The 23,937-nt window shown below is 43.3% G+C and overlaps 2 long non-coding RNA genes across 2 annotated transcripts; one reads left to right on the plus strand and one right to left on the minus strand.

Moving 5' to 3' along the window:
- Window positions 1–19,944: 19,944 nt before the first annotated feature.
- LOC142367693 (uncharacterized) lies at window positions 19,945–21,403 on the plus strand. The gene is made up of 3 exons (XR_012767152.1): window positions 19,945–20,002; window positions 20,259–20,409; window positions 20,707–21,403. It is a non-coding gene; the product is annotated as an uncharacterized LOC142367693 (long non-coding RNA).
- On the minus strand, window positions 20,531–22,279 carry LOC142367694 (uncharacterized). Its single transcript, XR_012767153.1, has 4 exons — window positions 21,863–22,279; window positions 21,567–21,758; window positions 21,279–21,314; window positions 20,531–20,780 (listed from the first exon to the last, which is right to left on the minus strand). It is a non-coding gene; the product is annotated as an uncharacterized LOC142367694 (long non-coding RNA).
- Between the last annotated feature and the right edge of the window lie 1,658 nt (window positions 22,280–23,937).

Raw genomic sequence — 23,937 nt, forward strand, 5'->3', positions numbered from 1 at the left:
CGGACCTGTGTGCTGTGCTACAGGCGCGTCTTGAAGCCAACCCGAAATACTCACAGTCTCACCACAGAAGAGTGAAAGAGAGTAAGAACATATACGCTGTCAATATGACTTTCGTTACTTTATAGACAAGTTGTCAATATGCTGTGCATGGATAGACTATGTTTTGATTATTTATTGGTTATTCCAACAGCTCCCAGAAGCCAGCTTCTGATCCAGGATGAGGACGTCTGACAACTCCCGCAGACCCTGCAGGGACCGGAGGAATGCGAAGAATGCGGATTCCAAACGGCGGCGTTTAGGCTTATTGTGTATATTGTAGGCTACAGCAGTGTGTGTGTATATAGTTTTCAATTCTTTATTATCAACATGGTTCTTATTACAATGTAAGCTATGTACATTGTGTGGTGTGGCAATAAAAGCGCTTTAAAAAAAAAAGTTTCCTTTTTCATTTCCTCAATAGATTCACGTCATTCATGCCTGCATTAGCCTAGTCATAGTGCAGCTTATAAGAATGACGTGAATATATGAAGTACACAAACATCCCAGGAATATTAGTAATCATAATCACAATTATTAATCATAATTGCTGAGTGATATGCCCATATAAAGTATGCATATATTAACCTTATTGGCCAATGGGCGGACAGCTTTACAGGAGCTTTTTTTATGTAATCACGTGCCTTTTTCGTCCAATACCAGCGAGGCCAGTGAGAGGTCCAGGCACTCTCACAGCGGGGTGCTAATCGCTGAGCCATTAGCACCCCGCTGTGAGAGCCCGCCGCGAGTCGGGTTCGTTTCCGACGATTTTCTCGCTCAACAAACTTAAAGTTTGTCTGCCTGCAAGCGCCCAGGTGCGTCCGAAAATTAGGCAAATTCGCGGATGTTCACTGCCGTCCACAGTGACACAAATCCCTCTTTTCGTGCAGTGCCTTTTATGTCTAAAGTTCTTGAAAAAATAGTTGCAGCTCAGCTTTGTGATCACTTACACAGAAATAATCTGTTTGAAGAGTTTCAGTCAGGATTCAGAGTGCATCATAGCACAGAAACTGCACTGCTGAAAGTTACCAATGATCTCCTCTTAGCCTCTGATAGCGGACTTGTGTCTGTGCTTGTCCTGTTGGATCTCAGTGCTGCATTTGATACGGTCGATCACAGTATCTTATTACAGAGACTTGAACATGTTATTGAGATTAAAGGAACTGCATTAGGCTGGTTTAAGTCATATTTATCTGATAGATTTCAGTTTGTTCTTGTAAATGAAGAATCTTCCTCACACACCAGAGTAAGTCATGGAGTTCCCCAGGGTTCTGTGCTTGGACCGATTCTTTTCACTTTATACATGCTTCCATGAGGTAACATTATTAGACAGCATGGCATAAATTTCCATTGCTATGCTGATGATACTCAGCTGTACTTATCTATAAAACCAGATGAACCCAATAGGTTGGTCAGACTACAAGCATGTCTTAAAGACATAAAGACCTGGATAACTCAGAACTGTCTGCTTCTAAATTCAGACAAAACTGAAGTCGTTATCTTTGGACCTGAGCGTTTCAGGGAGAAATTGTCTAGCTATATAGTTACTCTAGATGGTATTTCCTTGGCTTCTAGTTCTACAGTGAGGAACCTTGGAGTTATTTTTGACCAGAACTTATCATTTGACTCGCATATAAAACAGGTTTCTAGGATTGCCTTCTTTCACCTTCGTAATATTGTTAAAATCAGGAACATCTTGTCTCAGAGTGATGCAGAAAAACTAGTCCATGCATTTGTTACTTCAAGATTGGACTACTGTAATTCTTTATTATTGGGCTGTCCCACATATTCTCTGAAAAGCCTTCAGTTGATCCAAAATGCTGCAGCCAGAGTTTTGATGAGAACTAACAGGAGAGATCATATTTCTCCAGTTTTAGCTTCTCTTCATTGGCTCCCTGTTAAATTCAGAATAGAATTTAAGATTCTTCTCCTTACATATAAAGCTCTTAATGACCGAGCTCCATCATATCTTAAAGATCTCATTGTAAGATATTTTCCTAACAGAGCACTTCGTTCCCAAACTGCAGGTTTACTTGAGGTTCCCAGAGTTTCTAAAAGTAGAATGGGAGGCAGAGCCTTCAGTTATCAGGCCCCTCTATTGTGGAATAAGCTGCCAGTAAATGTCCGGGAAGCAGACACCCTTTCCACTTTTAAGACCAGGCTTAAAACTTTCCTTTTTTATAAAGCTTATAGTTAGGTCTGTTGAATCCGATAGTGTGTCTGCTAGTGTGTCTTGTTCTGCCTCCACCTCTGGCACCTTCTATACTTTCATTACCCCCTACCCGAACCAGGGTTTGCATCCCCACCCCGCTGTGACTGGTGTGCAGTTGGTGAGAGTGAGTTGTATGGCTTTGTTTTTGCTGGTATTTTTAGTGATATAGGACTGTTTAGGTGAGTATGTCTGCTGAATCTGCTAGTGTGTCTTGTTCTGCCTCCACCTCTGGCACCCTCTATACTTTCATTACCCCCTACCCGAACCAGGGTTTGCATCCCCACCCCGCTGTGACTGGTGTGCAGTTGGTGAGAGGCTGAGGTAGCTTGTGGCTGTAAAAAGATGGTTGTTGTGGTGTGAGGAGCAGATCTATATAGGGAGTATAGGGAATTACTTACTGAGTCTGGTCCTTTATTTATTTATTTTTTCGTTAGCACAAGTTTCTTGTGTTTACCTTGAATAGGGATGGCTCAGGTAATCCTGAAACATCCCATAGTTAAGCTGCTATAGGCCTAGACTGCTGGGGGGCCTCATCTGTCACACCTTTCCTCACTTTACTCTCTTTATGTATATGTGATATTATTGTGGTCATTAACTCGTGTTTCCCTTTTCCAACAGATATCCTTAGAATGGTGTTACAGTGCCGCCGCAGCCCCCCTTTGGCAACACCTAAGGTGATTTTGGGAAACTGTTATAATAAATAAATGTGAAAACAATTAGTCATCAGACAGTGATGTGCACATTTGAGATAGATGAACAATTAATACTGATAAACAATTAATACACCCGTGTGTCTCCATTTACACGAGTGGATATAAAAGCAGCGCAAAGTGGTGCAATGCATACCATTAAAAACAATGGCTGCTTTAGTGGTATTATAAGACTTTGCAAATGGTGCAATTCAAAGAGAGCGTGTGTTCACTACAACAGAGAGGATTAGCTGGCATATGTTGGCGACTGATTACTCAATAGTTGTTTTGAGGGAAATCCTCCTGGAACTGTGCGCAGAGCTGCGGCCGGCGTTGGAGCGTAACACAGCGAGGAGCCATGCGTTGCCTGTGCTCACAGGTGATGTGCACACTGGGGTTCCTATAGCAACCGGGGAATTCCAGAGGGAGCTGGCCAACCGATTGGGACTGTGCTAGTCAACCCTGAGCCGAGCCATGCCAGCCGTGTGGGACAGAATTATCCACATCTCAGCCACGTATATCAAATTCCCACAATGCAGTTGAACAGGCCAACATTAAAGCTCAATTTGAAGCGAGAGCCGGTTTTGTAATCGGAGCTATCGACTGCGCACACATTGTTATAAAAGCGCCATCACATGATGAATTTGTATGTTAACAGGAAACATTTTCATTTGATCGATGTACAGATCATATGTGATGCGTAAATGCAATTAACCAACATTGTGGCGAGGTGCCCTGGTTCAACGCACGATTCATATATTCTGAGTAACAGCATCGTTGGGAACAGACTTGAAGGGTGGCACTGTGGGTGATGGGTGGCTTCTTGGTGAGTAACTTCATTCTTGTAATTGTCCTAATATTATTCCCCGTGACGCGCATTGAGTAGGCTATGTGCGCCCCCAGTTTCTATCCCATCTTCACAGCATCATTATTATATTATATATATTAGTCGGTGGTTAAAGTTAGTTTCTTGTTGTTTTTTGCTGGTTAAACTTCAGTTTAAGATCTTTCTAACAAGCCCCTGATCGTCTCTGTGGGCATATATTAATAACCCCGTGTGTAAAGTGTGAAATGTCTTAATCAGCCTCACCTTTTCCCCGGCGCACTTCTGCACGTTACTGTATGAACACGTTGTTGTGAGTTACACAAAAACATGGGTATTTAGCTTGAGGGGAAATCAGGGTCACCCACATGTGCTCCCACCACCCCAGAGAGAGCAGTGTCACCCATAGTTGCCCCGACTCTCTGTTCAAACAGTCGGTCACCCCCCCACCCGCCTGTTTTGGCCACACTGCAGAAGTGGGCAGCCAGTCTCCGCTTCACCTCCACCTTAATGTGGGACCACTTCTTCTTCACCTCCACCTTAATGTCGGACCACTTCTTCTTCACATCCACCTTAATGTGGAACCACTTCTTCTTCTCCTCCACCTTAATGTGGGACCACTTCTTCTTCACCTCCACCTTAATGTGGGACCACTTCTTCTTCACCTCCACCTTAATGTGGGACCACTTCTTCTTCACATCCACCTTAATGTGGAACCACTTCTTCTTCACATCCACCTTAATGTGGGACCACTTCTTCTTCACCTCCACCTTAATGTGGGACCACTTCTTCTTCACATCCACCTTAATGTGGAACCACTTCTTCTTCTCCTCCACCTTAATGTGGGACCACTTCTTCTCCACCTTCACCTTAATATGGGACCACTTCTTCTTCACCTCCACCTTAATGTGGGACCACTTCTTCTTCACATCCACCTTAATGTTGGACCACTTCTTCTTCACCTCCACCTTAATGTGGGACCACTTCTTCTTCACATCCACCTTAATGTGGAACCACTTCTTCTTCTCCTCCACCTTAATGTGGGACCACTTCTTCTTCACCTCCACCTTAATGTGGGACCACTTCTTCTTCACCTCCACCTTAATGTTGGACCACTTCTTCTTCACATCCACCTTAATGTGGAACCACTTCTTCTTCTCCTCCACCTTAATGTGGGACCACTTCTTCTTCACCTCCACCTTAATGTGGGACCACTTCTTCTTCACCTCCACCTTAATGTTGGACCACTTCTTCTTCACATCCACCTTAATGTGGGACCACTTCTTCTTCACCTCCACCTTAATGTGGGACCACTTCTTCTTCACCTCCACCTTAATGTGGGACCACTTCTTCTTCACCTCCACCTTAATGTGGGACCACTTCTTCTTCACCTCCACCTTAATGTTGGACCACTTCTTCTTCACATCCACCTTAATGTGGAACCACTTCTTCTTCTCCTCCACCTTAATGTGGGACCACTTCTTCTTCACCTCCACCTTAATGTTGGACCACTTCTTCTTCACCTCCACCTTAATGTGGGACCACTTCTTCTTCACCTCCACCTTAATGTTGGACCACTTCTTCTTCACATCCACCTTAATGTGGAACCACTTCTTCTTCTCCTCCACCTTAATGTGGGACCACTTCTTCTTCACCTCCACCTTAATGTGGGACCACTTCTTCTTCACATTACATTACATTACATTAGGGTCATTCTGCAGACGCTTTTATCCAAAGCGACTTACAATAAGTGCGTTCAACATCGGTAGGCTAAAAAACTTCAGGTCACAAGAAATCATAAGTGCATTTCCTTCCAAAATCAAACAGCTAAGAGCAAAACTAGTGCTAGAGTAAGTGCGATAAGTCAGGTACCTCAGCCTCTCACCAACTGCACACCAGTTGCAGCGGGGTGGGGATGCAAACCCTGGTTCGGGTAGGGGGTAATGAAAATATAGAGGGTGCCAGTGGTGGAGGAAACAATAAGTGCGTAAGGAACTAGGACGGAGCAGGTGATGTCCTAAGAGGGCGGATCTGGGTAGTGTTTCCTGAAGAGATGGGTTTTCAGCCTGCGGTGAAAGATGGGCAGCGACTCAGCTGTCCTGATATCAGTCGGGAGATCGTTCCACCATCGGGGTGCCAGAACAGAGAAAAGCCGTGACCGTGTTGATGGTGCGCAAGGACCGCTGAGCGACGCAGAGCGAAGTGGTCGGGCGGGGGTGTAGGGCTTGAGCATAGCCTGGAGGTATGAAGGAAATGTTCCTTCCACTGCCCTGTAGGCTAGCACCAGAGTCTTAAACTGGATGCGAGCAGCTACAGGGAGCCAGTGTAGAGAGCGGAGAAGGGGAGTGGTGTGGGAGAACTTGGGGAGGTTGAACACCAGACGAGCAGCAGCTTTCTGAACCAGCTCCAGAGGTCTGATGGCAGAAGCCGGGGCACCAGCAAGGAGGGAGTTGCAGTAGTCCAGGCGGGAGATGACAAGAGCCTGGATGAGCACCTGCGCTGCCTTGTCGGTGAGGAAGGGGCGAATCCTCCGGATGTTGTAGAGGAGGAATCGGCAGGAACGGGTCACTGATGCGATGTTTGCCGAGAATGAGAGTTGGTCGTCCAGGGTCACACCCAGATTCCTCGCGGTCCGGGTTGATGTCACCACGGAGTCATCCATGGTGATGGCCAGATCTCGGAACGGGCAGCTCAGTCTTGTCCAGGTTGAGCTTAAGGTGGTGCATCGACATCCACCCCGAGATGTCACATTCACATCCACCTTAATGTGGGACCACTTCTTCTTCACCTCTGCTTGTGAGGCTTCTCAGACACCCCAGCATTGACAGCCTCAGGCTCTCCCACCCACTCCTCTTGCTTTGCTGCTTATGCTGGAGGACAACGTGCCAAAGAACACATTTTTGCGCCTCCACTTCAGAAAGTAGCACCGACATCTCGCTTTCCGTGAAGTTCTTCTTTTTTCCCGTCTTACTCATTCTTTTTTCTTTATTTTCTGACCGTACACAGAGGGGAATCGCAGGTGCAGGGCTCATTTAAATATGATTTGCGTATTTAAGTAGGGGCGTGGACAGGGAGGAGTCGGGTGCTCCGACATCTGCGCTCAATTCCACGTTGATTGGGATGTACAAAGGAAATGTGCTTGGATTAATGCGTGCGCACAGATTCGTACATCCGACGTTGGAGGTCATTTGGGTTTGAGCGTACGCCATGTTTCAGTAGGAAATCCACGCAAGTCTTTGTACATGAGGCCCCAGGACAATATGCCAGAACCTCCTTATCCAGATCCTCACAAAGATTGGCTGACGATATGTGTTCTGAAGTGGACCTATCATTTTCCACCTCCACTATATCAAGCCGTATGCTTGGACTGAGCCAGTTATCGAATCACAGATCCACCTTACCAGGATATACTCCAAGTAGCCTACATCAGATTGTCATTCGGATTAGATCAGTGCAGCCGAAACACAAAAAAGAGGCAAGATGATCACAACTGACAGGGTTATATTAGATGTTCAGCTCCAAAAACCTTTGGGAGTGTCTCAGAATCTGTGGGTGCCCAGTGGATCTCTGTTTCTGGACCTCCACTCCAGGTCCGGTTGTGTCTCCCCTTCCCCACCGTCAGATAAGTTGGTTGAACTAAAGGAGGATGAGGAAGCCCCCCCGGGAGGTACTCCTCATCTTATTTCCGTTTTTATTCTTTTTAAAACTTTTTTTTTTTTACATATCATTGAGGGCCTTAAGATCTATTACAAGCATTGATAACAAGATAAAACTGTGTTACAAATGAAAGACTCAGTGACAGTGACACTGACTTCAGCTTCAGACGTATTTCTTTTCTCCCTGTTTAACTTTTTCCAAAGCAATAATGATGTGGGCATGACTTCTTACATAACGAGATGGATGTGGATGGAGTTAGATGGTTTTTACCTTTGCAAAGGTCACAGTGAGAGGCTACACAAATGTCCTTGTAGAAATTTGACTGTTTACAGTCTCTCCACATTATTTGTGGTCTGCTGGCAGTTGCACAGGATGAAACATATGGCACATACTGTATCCTGCATGACTCACAGTTGCTATTTTCAGTAGTGCCCGACAGTGTAGTTCTTACAACCTGTTCTTTTCTGTTCCTCTGTCTGAACTGAGAACGGTGGAGGGGATTCTTAAATGGTCTTTATTGTTTGAATGACAGAACTGGTGTCTGAGCTCAGTGCTGCAGTGTTATTCTGTCATGTAACGAAGCTTACCTAAAAGAGTAGACACTGCTTTACTTAGCTCATATATGAGGTCAAAATTCAGCCCCAAGAGATGTTGAAAACTGGGCTGTGTTCAGCCGGTGTGTGGTGGTCCATCTTAACTCTTTCGGTGCCATTGACGTCTATAGACGTCAATTTAAAAAAAAACGTTCACTGCCAAAGACGTCTATAGACGTCAATTGCGTTTTTTAACGGAGCGGGCTGGGGGACAATCTAGCGGAGTTCGTCACTAAATCTTAGGCTTGTAAACACTAAACAGAGAATATACTGGCAAAATTACCCGCTAGGTGGCAGCAGTGCCACTTTGCACAAAAAAAAAAGAGCTTGTTTTCTCCATTTTTTGGGTCAAACAGCTGTTTTTGGTGAAACCAACCTATGTTCTACTGTCTATTACTAAAGGACTGAAAATGGTAGAAACAAACTTTTTTTTCCTGATGAAAGAAGAGAGTCTACTCTTTCTTTTGGTAATTTCGGTGTGTACATAGTCATAAGACACACTTTTCTGTGGGTCTTGGAAAATCAGTCAAAATACTGAAAAACACTTGGCAGTATGGGTGTCTCTGCACTGAAAATGGCTGGCAGCCAATGAGTTAAGCAGCAGATTGGCAGTATAAGATGATATTTAACAGACATGTGCGTTTTGCAGCAGAAATCTTTAAAAAAAAAAAAGTTTTAGATTTATGAGAAAGTTCACATAGTGCTACCTGCTGGTCAGTGTTTGTAACTACATCTGATCTCATTTCTGCACACTTTAATTGTTTACAGTGCATACTGACAAATGATAACTGATCACTAATCTGATCACTAATCTGAATGTGAACATTACTGACCCCAGCAAAAGAACATTTGAAAGACAGCATGTTAATTAGGCCCGAGCACAGCCTCCACAGCGCCATCTACTGTGGGACTTATTGAATATGCAGAACCTTTTTGTGATGTAACCTTATCAGAACTGTGCATTTTCTCAAAACATATCCAAGGTGAATTTTGATGTTTCATCAAGATGCAGGAAGTCCTTATATCTCAAGCATACAACCTCCAAGCTTCGCCAAGACTTTGATTGAGATTAAGATCAAGATAACTTTATTGTCATGTACACACGAATGTTAACACGAAATTTCTGCTCCGCATTTGACCCATCCAGGTTGACACCTGTTGAACACACATGCACACAGTCACACACTCACGGAGACAGATGCCATTCACTGGAGCAGAGGGCAGCCAGTCACAGCGCTCGGGGAGCATGGGGGTAAGGGTGCCATGCTCAAGGGCACCTCAGCCTTGGCAAGGAGGTGGACTGCAACCCCTCCAGCTGTCAGTCCACCAATCTATTTTGAGTGGCAAGAGTGGGAATCGAACCGCCGACCTTCCGGTAATTGGACGACCCACTCTAAACATGGGCGCCCACCCGCATATATGACTAAGATTACACCCCGAGTAAAAGCCAAGGCAAATATTTTGTGAATGTGCCAAACTGGCCCAAGAGTGCCCTCTACAATATCACCAAAATTCAGCTCCGCCCCCTACTTTGACCTAAATCAAATCAAATCAAACTTTATTTATATAGCATCTTACAATCAACATTAAAATCAACATTAAAATCTGGCTTGACGCTGAAATGAGGAAACGGTATCTCGGGGATCTGTCCACACCGGGAGCCAGCCCACCAATGACCACAGAGGCCGCCACCACGGGGAACCGCCCAGATCAGGGCAGGCTGGCATCCACACCACAGCCAGGGCTGCAGTGCAGGATCCCCCAGCCACCCCGAACCAGGGCGATCCCCACAGTAATGACCCCACAGACCGAGTGGGCATAGTCCCCGGTGTGGATGCCCTGGTGTGTGATAGATCCCCATGAGGAAAAACACTGGATAAATAAGTGTATAATAAGTATATAATAAAATAATAAAAAAAAAAAAATGATAATAATAATAATACTAAATAAATAAATAAATAAATAAATAAATAGATATTTTAAATAATGGATGAATAGATAAAAGTAAACTAAAACAACAAAAAATAAATAAATAAATAAAATAATAATATTTATATATATATAAAAAATAATAAATGACTGAACACCGCCACAATGGTCGCATAGCGAGGGAGCTCTCGGTTGAACCAGAGAAATTAGAGAAATACCCCCATTCAAACCAAACAATTCGTTCCATAAAAACGCTGAGGAAGGGGATAAAAAGCAATATCACCACTTTGAGCAGTAAACGTTGTCTGAAGACAGGTGGGAGAGAAAGACGGAGCGCAGCAACAATTAGCAGCTAACAGGTGTGAGCTAGCAAACAACGTGGTGCAGTGCGAAGAAATGGCCGACTTGGAACTGATTCTGCAAGAACTAAGAGGATTTCGCCAAGAAAATAAACAACAATTAGAGACAATAAAAGAAGAAATTGTAAAGGTGAGTACCAGACTAGACGAGGTGGAAGGGCGAATTGAGAAAGCAGAAGAGAGGATCCAAAGCACAGAAGACGTCATCACGGCTATGCTAAAGCTGCACACCAAGCTGGAGGACAAGTTGCTGGACCTGGAAAGCCGCTCCAGGCGTGAGAACATAAGGATCTATGGGGTGCCGGAGGGATCTGAGAAGGAATCAACTACGATGGTCTCATTTGTGGAAAATGTACTCCGCGAAGGTCTCGAGCTGACACAAGACACGCCCGACCTGCAGATTGAAAGGGCTCAAGGCTCTAGCATGGTTGCCTCGTCTGCTAGCGCGAACGGTGTTGATGACGTCACGATTTCGTGCCCGCCATGTAGGCCTATAGTGGCGCAAGTCGATGCGCCAGTTGTTGCAATTTTCTCCGTCACAGAGGTGGCGCTGCTACGTTAAGGTTAGCGCTACTCTACAACCACGAAAGTGGAGTTTTAAAACAAAAGAGACATTACTCCGCAAGGCATGGCAGAAGAAGGGGTTTACCTGGCAAGGAAACCGCATAAATCAATAAATAAGTCTCAGAGTGATGCAGAAAAACTGCTCCATGCATTTGTTACTTCAAGATTGGACTACTGTAATTCTTTATTATTGGGCTGTCCCACATATTCTCTGAAAAGCCTTCAGTTGATCCAAAATGCTGCAGCCAGAGTTTTGACGAGAACTAACAGCAGAGATCATATTTCTCCAGTTTTAGCTTCTCTTCATTGGCTCCCTGTTAAATTCAGAATAGAATTTAAGATTCTTCTCCTCACATATAAAGCTCTTAATGACCGAGCTCCATCATATCTTAAAGATCTCATTATAAGATATTTTCCTAACAGAGCACTTCGTTCCCAAACTGCAGGTTTACTTGAGGTTCCCAGAGTTTCTAAAAGTAGAATGGGAGGCAGAGCCTTCAGTTATCAGGCCCCTCTCTTGTGGAATAAGCTGCCAGTAAATGTCCGGGAAGCAGACACCCTTTCCACTTTTAAGACCAGGCTTAAAACTTTCCTTTCTGATAAAGCTTATAGTTAGGGATGGCTCAGGTGATCCTGACACATCCCATAGTTAAGCTGCTATAGGCCCAGACTGCTGGGGGGCCTCATCTGTCACACCTTTCCTCACTTTACTCTCTTTATGTATGTGTGACATTATTGTGGTCATTAACTCGTGTTTCCCTGTTCCAACAGATATCCTTTGAATGGTGTTACAGTGCCGCCGTCGCGGTGCCCCCCCCCCCCCCCCCTTTCTGTCTTCTCAAACCCCAGCTGGTCGAGGCGGATGGCCACCCTTCCTGGTTCTGGTTCTGCCAGAGGTTTCTTCCTGTTAAAAGGGAGTCGTTTCTCTCCACAGTCGCCTCAGGCACGCTCAGGCCGGGAGATTGGACCGAAAAACAAAAAGTTTTCAGTGCAATCTGTTGGTTTTCTTAGCTAGGAAATTGTTTTTGAATTGGCTCTATATGAACGAATTGGATTATTTTATGAATTATGATTATTATTAATTAATTGAATTCCAATTGGCTTGAATTGGACTTACTATCTAAGTGCCTTGAGATGACATTTGTTGTATTTGGCGCTATATAAATAAAAATGAATTGAAATTGAATTGAATTGAATAAATCTGGATCACGACTATCCACCTCTAATACTCAAGAAAAGAAGCGAATACGCAGAGATCCGCAGAATGATGAAGGAAAATAAAGTGCAGTTCCAGACCCTCTTCCTGGCCAGGCTACGCGTGAGACTCGAGGATGGAACCAGAACCTACGAGACGGTAGAGGAGACAGCAGAGGACCTGTTGAGGAGAGGCTACTCTGTGACAACCACCACACCTCCGGAGACGCTCATGGAGCAGGTGCAGCGGCTGGCCTGGAAGAGAGTGGACCGACGAACGAAGAGGGGCACAGGCGAACGGGAGCAAGGCTACAAGGAGAAGCTCCGAGCCTTCAGGAGACCATCACCGAGCCCCCAGGAGACCATCACCGAGCCCCTCCGGGACATGAAGGATTTAACCCACGCTCGAAGACGGCGGAACACATTGTGAAATCCTATCAATGTACTGACTGTAATTAGTGGAGAAGATCCACTATTGGTTCACTCGGGGCCAACTTTTCCACTTTGGGATTTATTATTATTTTTTTTTTTCTTCTTCTTCCGACATGCGACTGTTGCAGGTAAGGGCCTCTTCCTCCGGAGTGAGGAGGGAGACTGTTCCCTTTTGTGGGAGAAGGATGTCATGACATTCTCATGACTTCTGGCCTAGTTACATTCTGTGCCTTGTTGACTGGTTCATATGAATATTGTTGATAGTTAGAATGAGCGTGTTTATGATAAACTGCGAAAGCTAGGCGCCTCCAGAGAGGGCCACGTACACTTGTTATGATAAAACGGTATAAAAGAGTGTCACAAGATGAGCTCGTCGGACATTTTGTGAACATTCTGTATGCATATTTGCTGTGACAGTTTGTTCAATAAACTCCCCAATGGACGGCTGACCAACGCGTGATTCGACTCATTTTCTCCACAACATAATGGTGACCCCGAATTCGTGAGAGTTTGCATCTGGATCCCGGCGGACCGTGTCCTCTGTGCCCCGACAACCGACATCAGCTGTAACAAGCCGGCAGGTTGGATTTTGTTCCTACCATTACGCAGTTGATCTCTGTTAGTGGAGCACAGCTGACAGGCTTCTTCGGCTTCCCCAAATTTAAAAGAACACAGGAGAGAGTACGGATTCTGCATTCGGTAAGCATCCCATTGTTACCTCTGCGCAGGGGGGCTGCTGTAATTGTTGAAATTGTGGGCCAAGGGGAGCCAAATGTTTTAATTGAGATAAAAATTGGGTAAACAGCAGCTTATGTGAGACGTGTTTTGTGAAGCAGACATCTGTGAGCAGCTGGTCGGGCTATTGTGTTGTTGTATTTTTTTTTGTGGTAATGAAAAAGGGCTAGTCGCCGGCTCCGGCAAGGGTGAATCAGGTGAATTCAAACTGGATTAATTAATAGCTGTAAAGAAGCGGGCAGGTTGTTGACCAATCGCCAATAGTACTTCTTGCGTCTATCAGCCATCCTTCAATGCATTGGGGGGAGGAATACTGACGGGAGTACGGGGTACACTAGACTCATTAAACATACGTGAAAATTATTTTCACTAGTCAAGGAGTAGACGAATACTAATAATTGATTGACTGGCGAACATTAAAGTTTGACGGTTGAATCAATAAGACTTTCAAAAAAAAAACTCTGAAATGAAAAAATCCAGTTCTATGAGGAGCACATTTTAAATATATGTTTATATCATTTTATATCTGCTTAGAACTCTTTGGAGTTATCCGAGACCTCAGTATAAAGACATTTTGAGAAGAAAATTCTAATTAGTTTATGTATTGACCACAGGAGATTATTATTAAGAGGTCACAGCGAAGCTGATAAATACACGTCAGCATTTGTTGCATTGGTCAAGAAACCATATCACAAGGCTTGTAGGGAAAACACATTTTGTATTCCATATATTGCCGACACCAACATCTCCTGAAAAATTAAAAGTCTAAATGAAAGAAATTGATCATTTAAAACTGTGAAGATTTGAACGGTGACTGACACAAAGCTTTGATCGACTGACTTGGTGTGAGTGTGTGGGACCGGTCTCTGTTTGTCTGTCAATGTGTGTGAAATCCTGCTGTTTTATGTGAATCTAAAAAAAAAGAAGAAAAGGAAAAAGTTCTGACTCATATCATCCCTTGACTTTTGAGTATTCGTAGTATTTTAAGTTACACTCAGATTTGCTTCATTGTTATAATTTGCTTCATTGTCATAATTTGCTTCAATGTTATAATTTGCTTAATTGTTATAGTTGCCACGTTAATAACTTGGGGAAATAAGGTGTTGTTACAGTAATGAGCTGTGATTTTTAAACGCGGTGTGCTGATTCCTTTAATATTGTGCATTGTAATAAGATTTGTGATTTGTGTTGAGGTTCTAAAGTTTTCAGAAGGGAGGACAGCAAGGTGCTGCACGTTCACGCTGATTGTGTGAGGGCGCGCCGCTCTGTCCTTGAGATTCCTGTGCTGTCTGTACACTGACAGATGTTCATGCGTAATCACATTTTCTTTCCTTGTGTCTTCCAGGGGCACTTTATGGTTGAACTGTAATAATTATTAGTTTTCTTTAGGTAATGTGCTAATTGCGGAGTTGTTATCAGTCGAGTAATGAGGGTTTCGCAATTCTAGAGGAGAGGTTCTGTCTCTAGTCCATTTGAATGTGACATTCCTGATAAAGAAAGTTTTTCGCTTATGCATTGTTTCTGTATCTTTTGGTCTGTATTTTCCCTGTCCACAGCGTGTTAAATTGTATTTCTTTCTCTTTCTTAACAAATGCCATTTTGAGGTGAAGAATAGTGCAACTGTTATTTCTGTGTTTGGTTTGTATTTTTTTCCCTGTCCAGCTGGAAAGTTTGTATTTCCTCCTCTTTCTTAACTTGTAACAAAAAGTGTGACAAATGCCATTTTGAGTTGGGGTGTGGTTCAATTGTTATGTCTGGTTCAATTGTTATGCTTGGGAGGAGTTAGGAACAGCCTGGGAAGTAGACTTAGGCCCAATCCCAATTCACCCCTTGGCCCTACCCCTTACCCCTTCCCCTCCGTTTTGCGCGTTCACGTGAAGAGGTAGTGTTGTCCCAATACTCTTCCAAAGCCCTTCCCCTTAACCCTACCCCTCCGTTGTAGCCCTTGAAACAGAGGGCTTCGGCCAGGCAGACTCCGTTTGAAGGGGTATGATATATTTCCCAGAGTACAACGCGACTACCGGGAGATCGTGAGTCTTTTTAAAAATGGCAGAAGCAAGAGCACCACACAAATGTAAGTTCTTCTATCTTTTTGCCATAATTTAACTGTTTTAACCGTTTTAGGTTGTGATAACTGGTGTATTGTGTGAGTTTAACATGGTGGCAATGTGTAGTTATTTTCTGTTATAAACGCACATGGGAAAAGTCGCTATTTTACATGGAGTAATCGGTCAATGCATGTGAAGGTGCTGTGAAAGAGTTGTCGTTTTTTAAATTGTAACGCGAGTATTTACAAGCAATGTAGTTGGTTAACCATAGATAAGTTCCTTTTGAGCGTCATTTCGCTACCTATTATCACAAGTATTCATATACGTGACTGATTCACAGGGACTCAAGCACAAAGAGCCTGATCAGGTTTAGCGCCGAAAATGAAGATCTGTTTCTAAAGTCATCCCCATCCCCAAAAAGAAGTAGGAAGTCCAATCCCATAATGGATTACCTGATACAGGAGAGCCTGAAGGAGCAGAAGCGCCACGAGCAGAAAACGGAGCGCTTTTTAGCTCGGTTTGAGCGCATGATAGACTAACTTTACGGTGAGTTGATGCGCCATGCACCTATTGTACACACAGCCACCACTACCGCATTCTGAAACACCTTTTTTTAATTTTTTTACAATGGATGAAAGTGCATGCTATAATGTCATGTCGTGTCTTGTTCCCCCAGAACATCACTGAGCCCAGCACCTCCGATGTTCCTGCTCCGGTCATCTCGTTCTTGATGATTGCACTGTTGCCCGTTTATGTTCATATTGTTTATTGAGGTGTATGGACCCACAGGCAAAATGGGGCCTAAAGGCACATGAGGAAATCTGAACTGAGTTCATTGAGTCCACAGACAAAATGGACGAACCAGAGTGTAATGAGTCCACAGCTGGTTAATTTCAAGACGCCGCCGCGCGTCTCCGTGCAAGACACTGAGATACACTGAAAAACAAACTCTTAAATAGTTTTACCCAAATAAGGTAGATTTGATATGGGACCTTACAGTCAGACCATATCTTTTGGCTTTACGCCTGGACCAGTGGCCTTGAATCTTCTTTAAAAGTAAGGGACTTTCTCTCCCCAGGCAGAGAGTTTTTCGATTTGACCACTGACTCTCCCAGAGGATGCATTTTCTGTAACTGAGACGGACCTGATGACAGAAATAAAGATTTCTTTGTTCGACTACGTCCGTTTCAGCAGCTTTCTTCATCACTCATTTTTTACACCGGTTTTTGAAGACGACCTCTCAGAATTTACTACATTTGGCGTCACGAACACAGAAGTCTTTGCTCCAGCATCTGGGTTCCGCCTGTCCTCAGTGGGGCTGCTGTCGTCGTGAGGCCGGCTAAGAAATAATAGGTGAGTTTGTCATCTTCTCATGGGGGCCGCTTAGCTGCACTGTGGACTGGGGGAAAACTGTTTTGCAGAAAGGGCATGCTTTTAGAGCCTGTCCGGGGTGGAGAGGTCACCTACGGTTATCAGTGAGTGGGGAAGAATCTGTCTAAATTGTTGAGGTTGTTATAAGTACTGAAGTTGATGAAGTGAAGTTTAACAGGCCGGTGAGAGGCTGTTAGTGAATATGTCACAAGGATTTTGAGGGGCCTAAAATAGGCCCACCCTGCGTCGCCGCAATATTCATACTGTTTATTGTCCATATTTGCACCACACACTTTACAGCAGACACTTTAAGCTGTTATTTCTGAAAATAAGCTGCCTTACCAGTCTGTAATGTGAGCCTAATAAAAGAAATTAAGGACAAAACGTTTGTGAGCATGATTATCACATCAACATCATATTAACGACTGGAACGGATATTGGTATGAAGAGATTTATTATACAAGGGATAACAAAAAAATTGGGGTACATGTTGTGGTCCAATGGGCAATAATTTGTAGAACGACCCGTCTGCTGGAAAGAAAAACATGGAAAGATCAGGCTTTCATCCTCCCAAACCAACACATTGATAGCACACACAAGTCATCAAATCTGAACCAGTTACAAAGAAAACCGCTTCAAAAACGCATTGTTTATTCCAAACGGAACGAGGCGAATAACAAAGGCTAAACGTTAGCTTATGCTTTCAGCTAGGTTAGCCAGGTTAGGATACTACTCCAGTCAATAAATCAGCAAATCCAACGAGACAAGCAAATTGTTTCTATATTACACGATATCACAAATGTACAGTTAGAAGCACTTTCAAACACACACACACACACACACACACACACACACATTATCATATTCACACGCTGGCTCTGGAAGCTACCAGCTGCTCACTCACACACGTTATTTGCATTAACTTCTTATTCTACATACCGTAACAAGATCCAGCAATGCTCCCACATGTCGAAGACGCGTTCACCTGATGGCACTCCGTCGATTCGACGCAGATATTTCTAAAAATATCCGAATAGCCCAGGACAGCGCGAACACCACAGCACCGGTCATGTTTGTTTACTTCTGGCTAAAGCTGTCGCTTTTGGTTACGTAACAACTGACGGCGCGGACTTATTACGTTCGTGAGTGTGAAGTGCTGTCCCAATTCGAAGGGGTGACATTCTTAGCCCTTCGCCTACCCCTACGTTTGAAGGGGCGAGGGGTAGGGGCGAGGGGTAGGCGAAGGGGTAGAAAATAGAATTGGGATTGGGTTATATTTGTTCATATTTTATTGGTTAGAAGTTACGTGTCTCAGACGTGTTTCATTGGAGATAGATTTAGAGGTGTGTTCAGATTTCATTGGTCAAAAAATATTTTTATTTCATTGGTCAGAATTGACGTAGCTGTGACGTGCATTGGATCATCTGGATTGGTGGGAGACATTGTGTGTGGATACAAGACCGCAACCCCGCGTCACTCAAACGGCCACGCCCCCTTGCCGGTGAAAACAAAGGGGTGTGTTCTATAGGCGCCAAAACGAAAACCAAAATGCCGAAGAGTTGCTGTGTTGTTTATTGTTCGTCGAACAACTTTAAAGAACCCAAACTCAGATTTTCTCTGCTGCCCTCAAGACAGCGGGACAGCAAACGGAGAGATTTATGGCTTCAGGCCATACGACGAATGGACCGAAATGGCAAGCCGTGGGACCCGGCGAGTCCATATGTTTACGTGTGTGGTAAACACTTCATCACAGGTACGTTAAATCATGATGCTAAATTTAGCTAATGTCAGTCGTCAAAGTTATTATTTAATGTTAAAGAGTAAAAGTAGTGATGCTGAACTGAAATGACACTAGCTAACAACAGAGTAAGTTATTGATTAACGTTATTGAAAACCTTTTTTATGTAATCAAATACATTCATGTCACGATATAGTAAATGTAAATGGACTGTACTTGTATAGCGCCTTTAATACAACATTATGGAATGATTATTGATTGAATTAAGCTCCAAGTAATTATCACAAACTATTCTGTGTGTACAGTACATTATTGTTGTATTCTTAATACACAAATAACATGACATACATATTTGATGAGAGAATTTAACCAAAGCTGTCTTAAATTCTTTTCACCCATAACTGACAAGTATTTTTCTGGCCTCAGGATACCATGTGAATGACTGCCAGCATCCGGACTATGTCCCAACTATCTTTCCGCAGCGGCGGCAGGCGGAGGGCACGGTAAAGTTAAGGCGTTACAATAATGCCAGGAAGCGAGAGGTTGGTGCTCATCATCAGGTTCTGCCACCCAAATGTGCACAAACAAGGCTGCCTACTGCACCCCCTGAGGTTTCTTCTTGTGACGATCAACTGGCAGAGCCCACTGAAGGCTTTTCACCTGCTCCTCCTGAAGCCTCTTCCATTGAGACCCCCGGGGATTGCTCACCAGGTGACAGGCCTCTGTCCCGCAGCGAACAGGTTGCCGTTGCCATAGAGGTTGCCAATCTCAGAAGAGAGAGAGACCAGGCAAGGACGGAAAGAGATGAGGCAAGAAGCAAGCTGCAGAACTGGACAAAAGAGCGCTTGTCTGCACATGCTGTTCGGGGTAACGACCGTCTATGCTGTGCTTTGACTGGGCTCAGTTGGACGGTGTTCGATTGTCTCCACCGTTACCTTGCTCAGTTCAGTAAGTCACCCAAGGTTTCTGGGTTCTCAACAGAGGACCAGCTTTTCCTTTGTTTGCTGAAGCTACGGCAAAACCCATCCAATGCTTTGCTGAGCCACGTACTGGACCGACCAGAACCCACCATCCGCTACATGTTCCGACGTTGGCTGAATATTCTGTATGCCAAAATCACCTTCCTCATCCACTGGCCTGACAGGGAGTGCATCAGAGAAACAATACCCCCAGTGATGATGGTCAACTTTCCCCGTCTCACAGCAATTATTGATTGCTTTGAAATTCGAATTGAATATCCAAAGGGCCTCAAAGCTAGGTAAAGGTCACAAAAATGTGGAAGTTATGACTACTTAGCCAGGCAGCTTTTAATACAGTTTCTGCACAGATCTTGAATATAAACTGAACATTAACTATTTTAATCATATTGAACACCTGACTAAATATCCAAAACAATTCTAGTTCCATTTTAAACCCTGTTTTATTGTGTTTTTGTTTACCCCCACAGAGCTAAATCATACTCCAGCTATAAGAAGTGGACTACAGTGAAATACCTTATTGCATGTAGTCCTGCAGGCAGCATCACCTTTTTGTCTCAGGCCTGGGGGGGCAGAGCATCATATGTAAAGATAACAAGGGAATGTGGCTTCATTTCACCCTGCTATCACCATCGTGGGGACCAGGTAATTCAATCCTCTACACCTTGCATTTATGCTAGTACATATATAATCTAAGATGATATAAGTTAAGGTACTCCTTCATGAGTTCCACAATGGGGAAATTTCAGATCTATATGTAAACAATCTATAATGTAACAGCTTTTGTATCGTATTGTTTTGTATTTTTGTAGTCATTATGGACAAGTACTGTAAATGTGTTTCACCACAAACATTAAAATGTATTACAATGTATGTACATCTAATGTATTACTTGTTTCAGATTTTGGCTGATCGGGGCTTTACCCTGAAGGATGACTTTTCTGTGCTCGGTGTCAGTCTCATAACCCCAGCCTTCACTCGTGGCAAGAAACAGCTCACAGGCAAAGACAATGAAGAATCCAGAATCAAGTCAAAAGTTCGGATTCATGTTGGCAAGTACATTTATTTTCCACAGATTAGCAAACTATTCCATACATCAATCTGATTGCACTTAATATTGGATTTCAATTTCATTGAAACTCATAAATTAATATCCAACAATGCAGCTCAAAGAATAACAATGAATAGGTATTGAGAAGCTGTTCCAGTTAACAACCAATAACACACTGGAATTGAAATTCCTATCATAGATCTCAGTACTTGAATATAAGTAACACAAGACATGTAAAATAACAGTATTAACTTTCATGCTAAAAAACACTCTAAAACCTCTTTGTGTTATTTTACAGAACGGGTGATAGGTGTGCTGAAACGGAGATTCCGCATACTGGATGGGCCACTCCCTCGCTGCTTTGTCAAGACCCTGTGGGATGAGGTGAAGGAAAGGGATGTGGTTACCATTGATAAGATAGTACATGTCTGTGCTGCCTTAGTCAACATGTCAGGTAGCGTTGTGTTCAATAAAAACAGAGAGGGGGATGTGTAGGTCAAGTCAGTCTTGTCTTGACTCAAGTCAATCTTGAGTCAAGTCTTTACTCTCATGTGAAGGTCAGTCAAGTCTTGCTCTCTTCGGTGTTTACGTGACTTTCCCTTTCCCAAATCTACCTTACTGTACTGCGCTTCACCCTGAACTGACAGTGGAGGTGTCCTGTAAATGTAGATAAACTGTGTTACAAATCTTCTTGCCATAAACCTAATTTCTATTTATATTTTACATTTTCATTCTTACACAATATTGAATCTAATTTGATGTTTAAGAAAGTATAGGACCCTGAATACATGAATTTTCTATATAACTGTAAAGTAGTGTTTAGAACATTGTTCATCTGTAATGGAGTGTTTTCTATATTTTGTGTTTTACCTGAAACTCCTGTTCTGAAGCGGTGTCTGTGGACTCCTGATATCACAAATAAATTATTTGTTATTAATTGGAATTGTGTTTCTCTATATTACAGTGGTATATATTTATTACATACTACATGACTATTATTAATGAGGCATTGGATGCACCTTCGCAAACTGAAAAAAGCTAGACATAAGGCACTGTCCCTTTCCTTTTTTCAAGTTTGTGAGTGCTACCCTCTATCCTTAGATGCGATTTAAAAAAAAAATGACAATACTGCATTCTCTGAGCAAAATGTAGGCATACCTGATGCTCCAGCTCTGATGGGACTCCTGCCAGCTTGGGGTACACATGTCTGGCCCAGAAACGGCTGATGGTGTCAAGGGCCCGAGAGATGAAACCCTCATCTCTTTTCACTCGGAAAATCACTGTTTGCCTTGGGGTCCAGGTGATGAAATCAGCATATTCTGTTTTGCAGACATACATCTCCATCTGTACCTGAAGAAAAAGTTCAGCACAGCCTCCTTTCACTATCACTACACAATTTCTAAAACATAAATTACATTTCTTGTGAGGTGTTACTTAGCTACCTACAGTCTTACCTGGGTGTAGTATTTGTGGGTTGTCCTCAGTGATGATAATGTCTCAAGATGACCTGTCTTGTCTGCTGGCCAGTTAGCAGGTGAGACATGTTCAGACCACCTCCAGGGGCACTTTGCTTCAATGACACCATTCCCACAGCAGGCGCAAGAGATGTAGGCATCACAGCTTACACCAATGTACGGCTTGTCCTTACAAACTCGGAAGCCTGCCTGTTTAATCTTGAGTCTCTGGTGAGGTTTATATATTTCATTTGATACTGTGATGGAAGTGTGTGATATACCTGTGGTTGTTAGGCCTAGGACAAATTTGTAGGTGTCAATAGCATCCTTTTCATGATTCCTGCCCCAAATGATCGGATCTGCATTCAGTTTGTCTTTTGGGGATCCTTTCTTCATTATTTCTCTCAGCAGGGCTTTGGAGGGATTCTCAAGAGAGGTGTGGAGCACCTTGTGTGCAGATGAACCTGTCACTCTCCCCACTCTTTCCTCATGCCACCTTGCACATGCTGCCTGCTCTCTCGTTTTTTCCTCTATTGCCAACACTTGGTCATCAGAGAATTCTGACAGATTTTGAAACCATGACTTTGGCTTAAAGGGCTCTGCAAAATTTTTAAAAGTACTTAGACCAATTGGCATTTTCTCAGTGGCAGACAACATTTCTAGGAACTGCTGTTGCTGGTCATGGTTTGCCTTCGGAATGGCCCTCTCCTTTCTCCTCACTGCTTGCTTGCATTTAGTCTTCTCTGTGTAGAACTGAATTTCCTTCACTGAGGCAGCCTCAACCTTTTTAGTGCATGCCTTATTCCAGGTACAGGCAATGCTTGTTGGTGCCACACTGGTGTAGCCAAGGCGAACAAATTTCTCCACCTTAAAAAGTAGAGCTGCTACATGAGAGCAACTTTCTCCCAGTCTAGATTAAAATAGAAGGGAATACAGTTTTTTGTCATCAATTAGGAAGATAATTTCTTCTCTTGTGATAGAATTATGTGTGTGTCAGTGTAATGATACTATTAATGTATTAATGCAATCGGTTTACCCTGCCATGCAATTGCAGTGTGCACATGCAATTTCCCCAGTCATCTTTACTGCAACCCAAGGGTGGTACGGCTTGTCAGTCACCCTCCATGATGGCTTGACCTTTGTTTTCAAAATTATTGTCTGAACACAGGGTCTGTGGTGTAGCACCTCATCCACCCAGCCATCATCATTACATTTCTGAGCATCCAGGGACCTCCAATTCTTCATCAGGGTTGCTGTGTAAATCCCTAAAGAAGGGTGGATCAGTAGTGTTAAATTTGCTTTCTTCAGTAATGTGTTCAGTGGACATAAATTATGCATTTATCTTTCTTTTCTTTTTTGTTATTGTAAATTTTCATTTAAAAATAGTTGTCATAAGCCTACATTAGCCTACCTGGTGATTCAATGAGGTAGGAGTATATGTCTGGGTATGTCACCTCTGGCCATTGGGTGGGGTCGTTTACCCACTTCTCCTCCGGTAAGCTGTATGGACATACATCCCCTAGATCGTTAATTTTTTCTATATAACGTCGCCGATCATCGCTCGACAACGTCGTAATATAGCTAACGTTAGCCATTGCAGGAGGTTTTCAGGCTGGTTATCGTTAGATAGCGAGATGAAGACAGACTATGGCGGGATTTGTATTTACCGCCAGTCAAAGCCGGCACTTTGTTTTCACCGGAATGGGGGCGTGGCCTAATTTGCTACTGTCATCTATTGGATCGGTAACATCCGGATGTGAGCAAAGGTTGGGGCAACGCCTTTAGCCTGAGTCACTTCAAACAGAGTAAGCATTAACTGAGCTTTCGATTAGCAATAAATTAACATTGGGTAGCATTAGTAATACAGCAAGTATTGATTAGCAATCAATAGTATTGATTAGCAATAACTAGCATTGATTAGCAATCACTAGCATTGAATAGCATAATTAGCATTGAATAGCATAATTAGCATTCAATTAGCATTGGTCAACAAGGAAGCTAGTATTGATTAGCAATAAGTAGTATTGATTAGCAATAGTTAGCATTTCGTTAGCCATAATTAGCATTGATCAGAA

The sequence above is a fragment of the Odontesthes bonariensis genome, chromosome 18, assembly GCF_027942865.1.
Source record: "Odontesthes bonariensis isolate fOdoBon6 chromosome 18, fOdoBon6.hap1, whole genome shotgun sequence".
Classification (NCBI taxonomy): Eukaryota; Metazoa; Chordata; class Actinopteri; order Atheriniformes; family Atherinopsidae; genus Odontesthes; species Odontesthes bonariensis.